The sequence below is a fragment of the Lynx rufus genome, unplaced genomic scaffold (assembly GCF_022079265.1).
Source record: "Lynx rufus isolate CCGP_SWC_20201006 ecotype Redwood Valley unplaced genomic scaffold, mLynRuf1.p SCAF_1, whole genome shotgun sequence".
Classification (NCBI taxonomy): Eukaryota; Metazoa; Chordata; class Mammalia; order Carnivora; family Felidae; genus Lynx; species Lynx rufus.
In genome coordinates, this window is record NW_025814823.1 from 113,974,731 (window position 1) to 113,987,275 (window position 12,545).

The window sequence follows — 12,545 nt, forward strand, 5'->3', positions numbered from 1 at the left end:
TTTTGAGTTTATTTTTGTGAGTGGTGTAAGAAAGTGGTCTAGTTTCATTCCTCTGCATGTTGCTGTCCAGTTTTCCCAGCACCATTTGTTAAAGAGACTGTCTTTTTTCCATTGGATATTCTTTCCTGCTTTGTCAAAGATTAGTTGGCCATACGTTTGTGGGTCTAGTTTTGGAGTCTCTATTTTATTACATTGGTCTATGTGTCCGTTTTTGTGCCAATACCATGCTGTCTTGATGATGACAGCTTTGTAGTAGAGGCTAAAGTCTGGGATTGTGATGCCTCCCGCTTTGGTTTTCTTCTTCAATATTACTTTGACTATTAGGGGTCTTTTGTGGTTCCATACAAATTTTAGGATTGCTTGTTCTAGCTTTGAGAAGAATGCTAGTGCAATTTTGATTGGGATTGCACTGAAAGTGTAGATTGCTTTGGGTAGTATTGACATTTTAACAATACTTATTCTTCCAATTCATGAGCACAGAATGTTTTCCCATTTATTTGTATCTTCTTCAATTTCCTTCATAAGTTTTCTATAGCTTTCAGCATAAAGATCTTTTACATCTTTGGTTAAGTTTATTCCTAGATATTTTATCATTCTTGGTGCAGTTGTGAATGGGATCAGTTTCTTTATTTGTCTGCCTGTTGCTTCATTATTGGTGTATAAAGATGCAATTGATTTCTGTACATTATTTTTGTATTCTGAGACTTCGCTGAATTCACGTCTTGATTTTAGCTCAGGTCATGATCTCATGGTTCATGAGAGCAAGACCCACATTGGGCTCTGTGCTGCCAGCCCAGAGCCTGCTTGGGATTCTCTTTCCCTCTCTTTCTGCATCCCACCGTGCTCTTCCCCCTCCACTCTCTCTCTACCTCTCAAAATAAATCAATAAACATTAAAAAAAGAAGTTCTGAAAAAATAAAATGAAAATAATACTCCACAAGGACAAAATAAGGGGGAAAAGGCATTAACTCTAAGAAAAGTAAAATAGAGATTCCCAAAGAAAGAAAACAACCGTAACGCTATACCTGGCTTATCAATGAACTACATTTACATAATGATAATAATTATGTAGCCATAGACTTCTAATTAAACTAATGTACTAATTATATTATATAATTACACTGGAAGAATGGGGAATTGACAATGAGGTAGGGAATGGAGAGTGGGTGGGAGGACGTATGTATGTAAGCATTCTAAACCTACTCACGCTCTAATAAGAATTTAATAATGTCCAAAATGGGTAAATCAAGAAAAGGCAATATTAGCATATTATTTATAAATATGGAGATAAATTTCCAAAGAAATCTTAAGGGTGTTAAATGTAGTTAACTCTGGGGGACAGAAAGGAAAAGGGATGGGGGAGGCGGACAATTGACTGCTACTTTTTATTATAAGCTTTGTAAGGACTGAGCATATATTACTTTGATAAAAATAAATTTTATTTTTAAAAATAACACCCATGAAACATTACCATATTATTTAAGATTATGTTTAGGTGGTAAGAGTTTTTAAAGATTTTGTTATGTTTTCAGTGCTCTAAGCAGGGACACCTTTATAACACATAAGTTTATTGTTCAACTTTTACCTATTTGATTTTTTTCACCCATACTTTAAAGCATATATTATATACAAAAGCAGAGGTTTGATAGTTACCATTTTTCTATTCATTAGCTAATGGATCCCCATCTGCAGGTTCTTAGTCTCAGTTTGCACTAATAGATTCATGGTTGGCCCATCCTATCTGTGCTATATCGTAATGACCCAATTCATTGCTCCCTATGATAACAATGGGATGAGCTGTAATTTTCAACAGTGGGAGCTCTGAACGGCCCCTCAGGTCAGGCCAATACTTCTGTCTGTTCCAGAATGCACCTGCCTCCTCAGCAGGAGCCAGGGAGCTACTGGTGTCAGCTTGCTCCCCTGGCTCAACACCAATTACCAAGTTCTTTCCCAATACATCCTCATGAGGAAGATGATAAAAGTGGCTTTTTCATGGTAATAATCCCATAATTGTGACAATTAATAATCTCCCCATAGTGAATGTCATATCTTCCCAAGAAGCCAGCAGCAGTGAAGCTCCTACAATCTGCGAACCCCCCTGGGAATGAGGATCTGTATATTCATGGTACCTGGATCCTCCTTCCCAGAGATGCCAGAGGCTCTCCTTCTGTCCTCGTGTGGATGCCAGCTGGTATTATACAAGCCTGCCACTGAGCAGACTATCAAGTGGACCAGTTTGACTTGGACAGTCTCAGCCCAAATCCAATCATCTCCTAATCAGGTTTAATTGAGATTAATAACCTCTCACAACTAGCTCTAGGTATTTCATCAATAGATGTCCTGCTAAGAAAACTTCTCTGCAGGCCTCCATTCTGACCAAACAATTTCTACCCTCCTCCCTCCCCACCCTGGCTCCCAGCCCATCTGACCACCTGATCCTGCAGGAACAAAAGAACATACCAAGGGCATTTTCAGGACCCAAAGAAGATGGGAAAAGCAAAATCAGAACTACTACTGAGTCAGAAGGATCAAAGCCCTGGCATGAACCTCTTTGCCCCACTCAAATGGCCCCTAAAGAGTAGATGCAGGAAAGTTCTAGAAGTATTGTGACCATCATAGTTAGACTGTCCGCACTGTGGCTAATGCTTCCCAGCTCTGCCCACCTGGATTGCCACACTGGACTAAAAGGCAACATCAGTCATCCATTTCCTCAAAAGATCTTTGTCAAGCACCTACTCTGTGCCAGGACACATAGAATTTAGTGAAGCACTAAATATGGGCACTAGAATTTAGTGAAGTAAAAAAACAGATAAGGTGCCTGCCCTCAGGAGTTTAGGACCTTGACAGAGAAACAGATGAAGCCAGGGATCTCACATGTAGGCATGGCCAGAAAATTGTAGTAATAAGGGCTGTGAAATGAGAGAGTGAAGCAGATGACAAAGTGGAGAAAGGGAACCTAATTTAGATTAGAGGTCAGACAAGGCCTCCCTAGGGCCAAGTGAAGGATGGGTGGGAATTAGTGGGACATGGGGGAAAAGAGCAACCCAATCAGAGGAACAGTCTGTGCTGGGTCTCTGGGGTGGGACAAGCAGTCAAGTGACTAGTACAGCTGACAGAGAGCCACCAAAGCACCAAAGAGGACAGCAGAACAAGATGAGGCCACAGTCCACAGAGGCTGGATATGTCAGACCAGGTGGGCCACAGGAAGGTGGCTTGATTTCATCTTATGCAGAGTGGAAAGTTACCTACTAATGCAGGATGCCTCTTTCTATGGCTTGACGAAAAAGGGCATAAAATTTACAGCACAGTCCCTACTTCTTGCTTGGGGAAACACTTCCCTAGAATAAAATAATTTTATTCATGCATCCAGCAAGGATACACCATGGTCATAAGACTAACTCTCCCACAACACAAGTGAGATCAGTCTCACATGGTCAATGGTAAAGCTTGTCCTAAAGAGCTGCTAGGTGCTTCAGTCTCCCTGGGGACATGGAGGCCAAAGGAGAAAACATAGGCTCCTGCCCTCAGAGGCTGGAAAAAAAGGCAGGTCAACCTATGCTTCCCCAAACAGGAAAAGGCCCTGTCAGGCTCCTGTTCTAATGGACTTAGGACTTCAGAAAGACAAAAATGACTTGAAAGGAAGTAAACTTCACATTGGAATAATTGTGAAAATGTGCCATTCAATAGTTTCCTCATGGACATGCAAGTATTTTGATCTACTTCAAAGGGATTCCCTGCTAGGTGATCCAGGAGTCAGGGCTGTAAGAGTGAAGAGAAGGAGGGATGGATCGCTCTGTTTTTTCAGACAGAAAAGCAAGAAAATCCCCCATCTAGCTTACCTCATCCCCATTAACTCAAACTCTGCACAGACTATTCACAGAAGCACTTTTCAGAGAATCATAGGTGAACACTTCAAAAAAACTTTAACACTAAAGATGCTTTTTGACGAGGCAGAGACAGTAATGGCTTTGATCTCAAGAGTCTGCAGTGGCACCAACAGCCTGTACTGAGCCTTTAAGGTGACCCAACCCAAGGGAAGAGTCTTGCAGAAAAATTGGAAATGGGTCCCTACCTTATCCATTGAGGCATGAATGCCCATTACCCAAACTGCCAGGTATGAAATGAGAGAACGTGGGATGGCAGTCAGAGTGAACACTGCAGTTACTACCAGTTCTGGCTCACCTTTGTGCTCCCCCATCTCAACTGCCTTTCTGTCAGGTGTGTTTTTTTCCAAACTCACTGCAACTCAAGTGCTGAGCTGAGTTCCTGTGTATTGTCCAAGTTCTCTTTCCTAAGCCTCTTGGGGGAAGCCAGAGGCCCCATTTCTTGCCCTATCATACTCCCCTCGTCTGAGTACATTGGATGGGGTGTCCCAAGCCTTGCCAAAGTTTCCTGTGAAAAGTTCATTCTGAGGAGCCTCTCTATGCACAGCAAGGGGTTAGAGCAGGTAAAGAAGTATGAACAAGGGGCCTTTGGCTGAAAGGGAAGCAAATGCTACAAGAGGCTTGTGATTCCAGAGCTAACAGAAGCTTAAAAATTTAAACACCAATGGGAGCCTGGATGGTTCAGTCGGTTTAGCATCTGACTTTAGCTCAGGTCATGATCTCACAGTTTGTGGGTTCGAGCCCTGCGTCGGGCTCTGTGCTAACAGCTCAGAGCCTGGAACCTGCTTCAAATTCTGTGTCTCCCTCTCTCTGCCCCTCTCCGACTCACACTCTGTCTCTCTGTGTCTCTCAAAAATGAATAAACATTAAAAAATTATTTTAAAATGTAAACACCAGCAAACAAAGCAGTCCATAATACAAACTCAAATTGTTCCATTTTCTCACTTCCCTCTGCCTTCGCCTGGTTGTAGCGACTGGCCACCTCTCTTCTGGACTATTGTAGCAATTCCTGCCTCAAGCCTTGCCCCTCCTATCCAGCTGTCATATTGAGACTACACTTCCATTAAAGTGGCTTTTCTTGAATTCAATTGTGTGTCAGTCTCTCCCACAATGAATACTCTTCAACGACCAGCCACTGCCTATTAAAGAAAGTCTGGGGCACCTGGGTGGCTCAGTCAGTTAAGCATCTGACTCTTGATTTCGGCTCAGGTCACAAGCCCTACATCAGGCTCTGTGCGGACAGCATGGAGCCTGCTTGGGATTCTCTCTCTCCTTCTCTCTGCCCTCTCCTGCTTGTGTTTTCTCTCTCTCTCTCTCTCTCTCTCTCTCCTCTCTCAAAATAAATAAACTTGGAAGGAAGGAAGGAAGGAAGGAAGGAAGGAATAAAGTCCAAACATGCTCCCTAAAATAATGTGCATGGCCTTTCATGATCCATCTTCCGTGACATCCACTGTCTCACTTCCCCCATCCCATCCCATCCCACTCTTCTCTTCCCCAACAACACGCATCCTTCCCACTCAACAGAAATACACAACCAGCGACACTCCCAGGATGTGCCACAAGGTTTGCACACCTGTGCTTTTGCATGTGCTGTTCTCCCTGCCTGGAATGCTTTCTTCCTCTGCCTTATCCATTCATAAAACTTCTCTCAAAATGCTCACTTAAATGTTACCTCCTTCTGAAGACTTCTCTGATCTTCTCTGATAACTGATGCCCTCTTCTGTTGTCCAGTAGGACCTGTAACACCAAATGACAAGTTTTGTTCCATTCCACTAGAATGAGTTCCTTGGAACATAGATTAAAATTTCATCCTTCTCCAGTTTCCTCCCCAACATGTAGAATGAAAGGATCTTTACTTTGTCCAGAATTAGGTAGAGTCATTCCCAGTTTACAGTTGAGCAAACTGAGATCTAAAGAGGTAAGAGTCACAATACCAGTTGGCAGTAGGCTAGTAAGTAGACATCAATTTACCCAACTCCCAATCCAGAATATTTTCTACCAGGGCCCCCTGATCACATGGAAAAGGTGACATCTTCAACCTTAAGTCCCATTCAACCAGAGTTATGTGATACAGAGGTCTCTGGGGTCTGAGAATCTTCTGGGCACTACTGTGTTTGTTACCTCAGAGCCTTCTCCCATTTCCAAGGAGCTCAGGAAATTCCCTGGCAGCAGTTTAGCTCCAGATACCAAAATTTACCCAAGCTCCTGAGGTCCCTGGAAGACCATACTTGAAGCACTATTTGCCAAGGAGTAGAAAAGTGACCTAGTTGCATGACCTTGGACAGAGGGTCAAGGGAAAGACACAGCACAGGACTGAGAACACCTGTATTCTCCACATTGTCTTAACTTCCCAGAGTCACAACTACAGAGAAGGCCATTGGGAAGGAGCCTTTAATTACCTGCAGGTGTCCCAATTAAGCAGCATTGCCTCCCCAATTAGCAGTCCCTTCCATAGGAAATCATTAGGCTTAATTCCATTTCCTGGGAAACATCTTAATCAAGCAAGCTCAGTCCCCAAATCCTGAAGCGGCCAGGATTTGTTGTTAGCCTGGCCCTGTGGGTCTAGATGATGATGCTAAATTGGGCTTTGGGTCAATTTCCCAATTAAACATATCCCTTCAATTACACTGTTTTCTAATGTTTCTGGATAAACTGAGGATCTGTTTCTTACATTGCTTACTAAAGGTAGAGCATGTTCAAAGAAGGCCCTTCCTTAAAGAAGGAGATACATTTGCAAGCGTACTCAAAGAAAGCATCTCTGATATAAAAAAAAATAAATCTAAAACACTGGGGTGAGAGCTACAAAGCAGAGCCTGTTTTCAAGATGTAAGACAGAAAAGCTACAGGTGCCTTCACTCTCAATGCCAGAGGAGTCCCCAATTTTTCTCCCCCTTTTTGTCTTCACTATTCCACAAAACTATTAAATTCAAGGTAACAATCTTAGGAAAGAAAAAATAGTTCCAGGTGCAGAGGCCCATAGAGGGCTTTCCAAGTTCCCAGTATTTGCATCTTTTTGTTTGTTTGTCTTATTTATTTTTAAGAGAGAGAGAGAGAGAGAATGGGAGCAAGAGAGGTGCAGAGATAGGGTGGGGGGGTGTGGACAGAGGATCCTAAGCAGGCTGTGCTTTGGCTCTGACAGCCAGAGGGAGAGAGAGAGAGAGAGGAGAGAAAGAGGGAGAGCGAGATCTCTCTCAACTGATTGAGCCACACAGGCGCCCCTCTTAGTCTTTGAATCTTAAACGTTTTAGTTAAAAGGTGAAGGAATGGGCCTGGAGGAAGTAGAAGATTCAGAGTTGTCCCCCACCTGGATGACTGCCAGCAGAATTGTGACCTTTTACACATCAGCGCTAAAGCCAACTGCTGACCACCAGCTTTGTAATTTTTCTAGAGATCCCCTTCCCCGATTGTGTCCAATTCTCTTGTCTCAAATTCAAAGAGTCCCACTCTCATGCTGATAAAAGTTTCACTGCCAACCAAGGGGTTCATTTTGTATCAACATGGGCCTGAAATCCTTAACACTGCAATATTGGCAAAATAGTCTTCCTCCCTGTCCCCTTGCACTCTGCTGGTTTATCTCTTTCCTCCTTTTGCTCCCTTCTCAGCAGACTTAGGCCCCCAGGAAAAGGGGAAGGGGAGGGAGGAAAAATACAAGATGGAATGGGTTCAATCACAATTTAGAGTCCCTCGAAACTTACTGATGGAAACCTTACAAATACATCTTAATTTTCACTCTGAAAGAGACTCTGAAGTTCAAATCAAATTCTGTTTCCTTTAACTTTTTTCATATCTATGTTAATCACATTCCTATCAAATTGAAGAGAGAGAAATGCCTCTCTCCTTGATAATAAATTTAATATGGAGATGATTAGAAGAACATTTGTAATTGTTGCCTGGAGATCTTCATGCATTAGTCCTCCAGAAATCAGATCAACACCTAACCATCCTGCCACTCCCTTAGTCCTCACCATAGTGCTGGCCTCTGCAATAATCACCTTCTATTGATTTTGCCCCAAATTATTTACTCTTACATTTCATAATCAGCTGACCTTAATTCATTACTATTCAATATTTAGGGAAAAACTCCCAAACCCCAGATGACTCTGGTCTTAATAGGTTAAAAAAATTATATACAGGTAGAGATACATAGTCTGAAGTCTTACTATTGGCTTTTCGCATTTCTTCCCCAAAAGACAAAACTGTTTAGATCTGATAAAGCATCTGGCCTGTAAGATGAGCTTTCCTTTTCTCTCTTACAGAAATCCTGATTGAAAATGTCGCTGCTCCAATAGCAGTCTAGATATATTTCTCTGGTACAAGCCGCAATTTGTCACTGAGTTCACTTTGAAAGCCTTCTGGTTTGGGGAAAATGGGACTCTTCAAATTTTTTCTTACAAAGTCTCAAGTCACCCCTGAGAATTCAGATAACCTACACCCCGTATCTTGCACTCCTCATGACCCGGGTCTCTGTGCTAGCTCCAAGGAGTGAGCCAGGTAAAAGCTTTGTGACGATAGGAGAGATGGTCATAATACTAATACTACTACAATTAGCAGTTAATATTTGAGTCCTCACTATATTCTAGAAACAACTGAAAATTGTTCTCTCTATATTATTTGATTTATTTGATAGATATTACTGTTAACCACATGACAGAAGGGGAACCTGAAGTTCAGAAAAGTCAAGTAATTTCCTCAAAGACACACAGCGAGTAAGTATGGCCAGGATTCAAACTCAGGTTGTTCTATTGCCATGTTGCTTGAAATCTCAGAGAAGACAAGGGAGGAAATTAACACTGATTTGAAGTTAGTGTCTACTATCTTATATACTGCATTCTATTCCTGCATTATTACATGAGTGCAAATTAATTCATTATATTAGATCTGACTCTAGACTCAGGTTCTGACTTCAAGTGAAGAACTTTTCCTCTGAGACTTGGTTTTCTCATCTATGCAATGAGAATATTTGACTGAGTGATCCCATAGGAAACTTGTAGCTCTTACATTCTGGGATTCTAATTAAATAAGATATACACAGCACTGTGGATAGTCCTTTAAAGTTGGAGAAGCCCTGGAGGTGATCTAATCTAGGTATGTCAAAGGCAGTGCATTCAAGTTGCCACTTTCCTATACTGTGCCCATTGCAGACATCACTAATGGATTTCCATCTTTCCTAGTGATCCCAGTTGTAGCTTCAGAATCCTTTTCATCTCTATGCTAAGGAAGCAACTGAGTGAGACAACAGCACATTGGATAAACCTATTTGCAATCCCTGATGTTAATCAATTGTCCCAATTTACAAATGGGGAAACTGAGGCCCGAAGAGAGTAATGGATTCAATAAACATTTGTTGAGCAATTAATATGTCATAGGACTTTTGTCCTTAGATCCTGAAGATAAAAAGATGAACAGGACATAGTCTTGAGCTCTAATGACTCAGTTTAGTGAGAGATGTAGGCTGTTAAACAACCAGTTACAACACTGTGTGATGAGTATTATTTGGCCATGTGGAGGGCCACCTAACCTAGACTAACAGGTTCATAGAAGGCCTCCTGCAGGAAGCAGCACTTAACACTTGGAGGTAAATAACAGTTTGTCAGATGAGGAAGGTGTAAGAAGGCCATTCTAAACAGGAAAGAATCTAACAATGCGAGAAAGCCCAGACTACTCAAAGAGTTATAAGTTGCTAAGGATGGCTGGAGCCTTGGAGCATAAAATGCTGTGAGTTAGGAAATGATGCACAGAGAGGAGGCCATCAGTTTCAAGCCCATGAAGGGTCACATATGCCATGCTACAGAAGATGTCCTCTGAAGACATGCTGTACTCCTCCCATTAAAAAGTAGGGTCTTCGTCCTCTATCCTTGAAAGTTGGCAGGCTTGAAACTGCCAATATAGTACCATGAAAATGATGCCATATGATTTCTGAGGCTAAGGCTAAGCCATGAAATAATATGCAGCTTCTACCTTGTTCACTGGAACTCTCACCCTTGGAGCCTTAAGCCACCATATAAGAACATCAGTTATCCTAAGACCACTGTAATGGAAGGGCTACATATAGGTGCTCCACCTGATAGCCCCAGCTAAGTGAAGCCTTCTGGCCCTTCCAACCAAAGTGACTTATATGTGAGTAAAGCCATCTTGGACTTTAGACCAACACACTACCAGCTGAATACCACTAACTGACATTTGATGATGCCCTGTAGAATAGAAGAATCAATCCCTCAGCTGAGTCCCGCCTGAATTCTTGACTGACAATTTATAAGATATAATAAAATCGTTGTTGTTTTAAGTCATTAAGTTTTGGAGTGCCGTTTCTATGCAATAGTAGATACCCAGAACAACAAAAGAGCACTGAGAGTTTTTAGGAAGGAGAGTAACATTATTAGGTTTGCTCTGAAAGGAGCACTCAGGCTGTGGTGTGGGCAATAGATTGGTAGATAGAGAGAATGTAACAGAATAACCATTGGGGTACTGAAGTTGTACAGGTAAGTGGCAACCAAGACAGTGGCAGGAAGGTGAAGATAAATACCAAGTTTATCTGAGATATATATAGAAAGTAGAGTCAACAGAAGGCAATGACTGACTGGAGAAAGAATAAAAAAGAGTCTCACTTTTCTATCTCAGGTGATTGGGTGGATGGAGAAGATTGAAAGAGAAGCATGTCAGGGAAGCATGGGGAGAGGAGAGAGTCTATTCAGATGTGTCAGTTGAGATTGTGCAGGAGGGACAGGGAGCATCTAGAGAATGCAGGAGATGCATGCGTGCTAGAGACTTGGGTGGAGAAACCCAACCATTAAGGGGTGTTGATGAAATTCCTGAGAGTAATGGAAGGAACAGGTATCTCATTGCAAGGAATGAGAAGAGGGCAGAACCACAGGGAATAGCAGAGCTGAGACTGAGCAGAGAAAGAGCACAGCCTGGCCACTTGACTCCCCCAGGAAAGTTGCTTACCAACCCCCTTTTCCTGTCTCCTAGCAAGTCTGGGGACTTGAACATGGCAAACACTGAGGTTGAGGAAACGTGAGACTAGACTCTCTTCCCCTCCTGCTCATCAGAATTGCATATACTATCCCATGCCAACCTCTTTAGTTTTTAAATGCTCTGTTCTGGCCTCCTCTCTCCACTCCTTCCAGCCTGATTGTCTTCTTTTAAATGCTCCTCATTTCTTTGCCATTTCATTTTCTTTCATCTGCAACCTGCTATTAAGGTTGTTTTTCCCACAGCTATTTTGATACCAAATCAGATTAATCTGTTCTCCTAATTAACCTGTGATACATACACAGAGTCCAACGTCTCCTACACAATAGTATTCTCTCCAGTGATCTCACAGATGTCCCATAGAATGGAGTTTTACTCCTTCCCACATCCCTCTTTCTTCCCTCTTGTTCCCAAGGCTCCTCCAGCCAGTTCTTTCTGTCCGTGTTCAGACATGGACCTGGACCACTGGCCGCCTGAGTGACTACAGCAGCCACCTGTAGAGTTATTGCATGGAGTGAGACATTGTCTCCATAAAACCCCTGTTAGAACACACCATGAGCATTAAGCCGTCACTATGCAGTATTAATGGTATGTCATATCATCTTTCTTCAAGAAAAGTGCAGCACAGGGAATATAGTCATATAGTCAATAATACTGTAATACACTTACCATGGCAAGCATTTTGCAGAATGTGTAATTGTTGAATCACTGTGTTGTATACCTAAAACTAATTTAATATTATGTCAATTATACTTCAATGAAAACTTTAAAAATACTCTTTGCTGCATCTACTGCAAGAATGAAGGCCATTCTCAGCAATCAAAATGTCAACATTCCAGAACATGCCAACATCACTCTGAAGGGACACACTGTAATTGTGAAGGGCCCCAGAGGAACCTTCAGTCATGTCAAAGTAAAACTCAGCCTCCTTGAAAAGAAAAAGAAGAGGCATTAAGTGGACAAACAGTGAGGAAACAGAAAGGAACTGGCTATTGTTCTCACTCTCTGTAGTCACGTACAACACATGATCAAGGGCATTACAAGGACTTCCTGTAGAAGATGAGGTCTGTGTATGCTCACTTCCCCAGCAATGTCATTATTCAGGAGAATGTTCTCTTGATGAAATCTGAAATTTCTTGGGTGAAAAATACATCCTCAGGGTTCATATGAGGCCAGGCATTGCGTGTTCAGTATCTCAAGCCCAGAAAGATGAGTTAGTTCTTGAATAAAATGACAGTGAACTTGTATCAAACTTAGCTGCTTTGACTTAGCAAGCCATAATGGTTAAAAACAAGGATATCAGAAAAATTTTGGATGGTATGTAAGTTTCTGAAAGAAGAACACTTCAGCAGGCTGATGAATAAGATCAAAGTTGCCCAGTTTCAGAAAAAGCAAGATGCTAGGCGACTTTTCAGAGTTATCTGTGCTATTTTAAAGATGTAATAAAAGCTGTGTATTGATTTGGGGATGGGGAATTAAAAATAAAAATAAATAAAATACAAGCAAATGAACAGCCTTTTAAAAAGGAGCTAACAAATTCCAATGAACTAAGGAAACTCATTCATACAGAGAACTCAATTAAGACATTGACTAGAGGAACCAAACTCAAGTCCAAGTTACAAAAAAAGGTAGGGTAACCTGGAGAGTGGAGAGCAACATCTGGGGTATGAAGTGCGATGGGAGGTTGTT

General features: G+C 41.9%; 1 pseudogene; it reads left to right on the forward strand.

Annotated features, from left to right (window-relative positions):
• The first annotated feature begins 11,655 nt into the window (after positions 1 to 11,655).
• LOC124524887 (60S ribosomal protein L9-like) lies at positions 11,656 to 12,220 on the forward strand (annotated as a pseudogene).
• Positions 12,221 to 12,545: the final 325 nt, after the last annotated feature.